This window comes from Gossypium hirsutum, chromosome A02 (genome assembly GCF_007990345.1).
Source record: "Gossypium hirsutum isolate 1008001.06 chromosome A02, Gossypium_hirsutum_v2.1, whole genome shotgun sequence".
Lineage (NCBI taxonomy): Eukaryota > Viridiplantae > Streptophyta > Magnoliopsida > Malvales > Malvaceae > Gossypium > Gossypium hirsutum.
The window spans coordinates 40225003-40228016 of NC_053425.1; the positions used below are offsets into that span (position 1 = coordinate 40225003).

General features: G+C 33.2%; 1 non-coding gene across 1 annotated transcript; it reads left to right on the forward strand.

Moving 5' to 3' along the window:
- Nucleotides 1-533: 533 nt before the first annotated feature.
- On the forward strand, nucleotides 534-640 carry LOC121216916 (small nucleolar RNA R71). The gene has a single exon (XR_005913128.1). It is a non-coding gene; the product is annotated as a small nucleolar RNA R71 (small nucleolar RNA).
- The last annotated feature ends 2374 nt before the right edge of the window (nucleotides 641-3014 follow it).

Here is a 3014-nt window from a genome sequence, read left to right on the forward strand (position 1 = left end):
GAATGTATCTAGGTCATACACCAGCCACATTTTGTCGATTAACATTGCTAGCATTTCTCATTCCCTGATTACTCTAGTTGAAATTTGGATGTTGTTTCCACCCTTGATTATATGTGCTGGAGTAAGGATTGTTTTTGCTACGATTAAAATTCCCCAAGTAATACGCAGAGGCAGGATTAGATGGGCATTCATCAAAAACATGATTTTCTCCACAGTATATGCATGCTAATTCTACCACCTTTATCTTCTGTATTGTAGAGGGTTTTTTTAGAGTTTTAATCATATTTGTTGAATATGATACCTGAGCTGTTAGCGATGTGGTCGCATCAAGTTCCATTTTTCCAGAAACTCTTTTACCAATACCAACTCCGGTAATGGGGTATTGATAGTCATTATTTGCTATTCATTCCAAAATTTTGTATTCTTCATTGTAGGATTTGTCAAGCAACGTCCCATTAGCAGATGTATCCACCACCATTCTCTTATGAGCATTTAATCTGTTGTAGAACATTTTTATCTATGTCCAATGCTGAAAACCATGCATTGGGCATTTTCTAATTAGTTCATTGAAATGTTCCCAAGCTTCATATAATGTTCCATCTTTAGATTGCTTGAACGATGTAATATCATTCCTAAGCTTGCCATTCCTGTTAGGAGGATTGTACCTAAGCAGAAATCTCTGACACAGTTCATACCAAAATGCCACCGTATCTGATGGTAATACACTCAATCATGATTTGGCACCATCTCACTGTGAATAATGGAACAATTTTAATCCAAGGGATTCTTCGAAAACACCTTGTTGCCTGAATGAGTCACAAACTACAAGAAAAAGTCTCAAATGCAATATGGGATCTTCAGTAGGTAGACCATTAAATTGCCCTGCCGTTTGCAGCATCTAAAACATTACTGGTTTTAATTCAAAGTGTTGAGCTTTAATATGAGGCCTAACAATTCCTGGATTTTGATCATCCAAAATAGGCACTACATGTTCTCTGATGGGTTTGTCTCTATCATCTATAATTTGAGGAATATCAGCATTCTTTGCATTCTAAAGTACCTGATCTCCTCTTATTGGATCATTTATAATCCTCTCCATTTCTATTAACTCTTTTCTTCTTCGCCTTAACGACCTTTAAATTTCATGATCAAAACAATATTATGTATCCTCTTGAAAACTTCTTCTCATTCACTAATACAAACCTAAAAAATCAAATACAATACAAATTAACTACTTTAGCAAAAATAACAAGAATAATAACAAATCAACTTTTCACTAATGTTGTCGATCCCTGATGCAACGCTCGGGTTTGTGCAAGTGTACACAGTCGTTATCAAGTAATAAGTAAGTATCTAGTTATTGTCTCCGCAAGGATTGCATTTGTGTTAAGTCAATTAATTTGTAAAATTATATTAACAATTTGATAAATTAAAACAACATAATTTAGAAGTGATGATTAAAATATATTAAACTAAATGCAATGATCCCTGATGTGATTTATCCTAACATGCAACTATATGAATGAAATATGTAACATCCTCAATTAGGGCCTAGTCAAAATAGTGGTCTCAGGACCACAAATCTTACATTAAAATAATTATTTTATGGTCATTATGAGGTCTAGTGTAATATCCCAAATTAGGGCCTAATTGAAATAGTAGTTTCGTGACCACAAATCTGAGATAGGAATAATTATTTTATAATTATTTTGATGTTTATGATATGATTCCATGATCGTGTGAAAATTTCGTGATGAAATCCTATGCCTAAAGTGCTTAAATTGAAATTAGGGACTAAATCGAATAATTTGCAAAACTTGCATTCTAGGAGTTTTTAGTATGAAATTGTTTTGGAATATTAATGAGGAGGTCTTAAATAGAAATTTGACCAATTTCTAAGTCTATCGACAAAAATTGGACATGGATGGAATTTTTTGGAAAGTTTAGTAGTAAGGGCATTTTGGTCATTTAGTAATTAAAATGACTTAAGAACAAAATTAAAAGCCAATTTTTGTCCATCTTCTTCATTAGGCCGAAATTTCAAGGGTTCTCCATAGTTAGGGTTTGTTTCAAGCTTCCAAGCTCCATAGTAAGTGATTCCAAGCCTCGTTTTTAATGTTCTTTACGTTTTTGGAATCCAGTAGCTCGATTAAGCTTATGCTAGCAATAATTCAACCTAGGGTTCATATTTGGAAAAATACCCATAGGTGAAATTTGTGTATTTTTGTTTTTTATGATAGAATATGAGGTTTTAAATTATGTTAGACAACTTGTACTACTTGGTTTTAAGCGAAAACGAGTAAAAGAGCTTAATCGGTAAAAATACCTAATAGTCATAAGTACATGTTAGGCTGTGAATTTGATGTTGCCATAGAAGGGAAAAATGATCAGCATGTCATAAAACATAAGAATAAGGGATGAAGTTTAATTCCCGAGCCTAGGGGCAAAAGTGTAATTATGCAAAAGTTTAGGGGCAAAAATGTAATTTTGCCAAAGTTCTTATTAAATGCTGTTTTGATGAATGTATGTATTAAATAAGATTAATTTGCCATTATAGATTAAGAGAAACAAGATTCAAGTCGCAATCGAGGGAAAAACAAAGTTTACGAAGAATAGGCTTGATTGCTAATAAATTTGTACCGAGGTAAGTTCATGTGTAAATGTAGTAACATAATTGTCATTTTAAGCAATTTAATGTTGTTTATATGATATGATGCTAATTATTATCATGAAATATTATGCTTTGTGGTTATTGTTGAATAATATGTAATTATGTGAATTACTTGATGAGTATGAACTATCACCAAAGTATCGATTTCAATATTTCGTGGAAGACGGCAAAGATGTGTGATTGAGGAAAACGCCCGTTTGAACCTTGGGAATAGATTAGAATACAAGTGACATGTCACTAGGATGGTTGAGTTCCGAACTCGTTGAGTTGAGTCCGAGTTCGTGAGGTGTAACTAGGCATTCGAGCTCGTTGAGTTGAGTCCGAGTTCACTTATGGGCGGGTT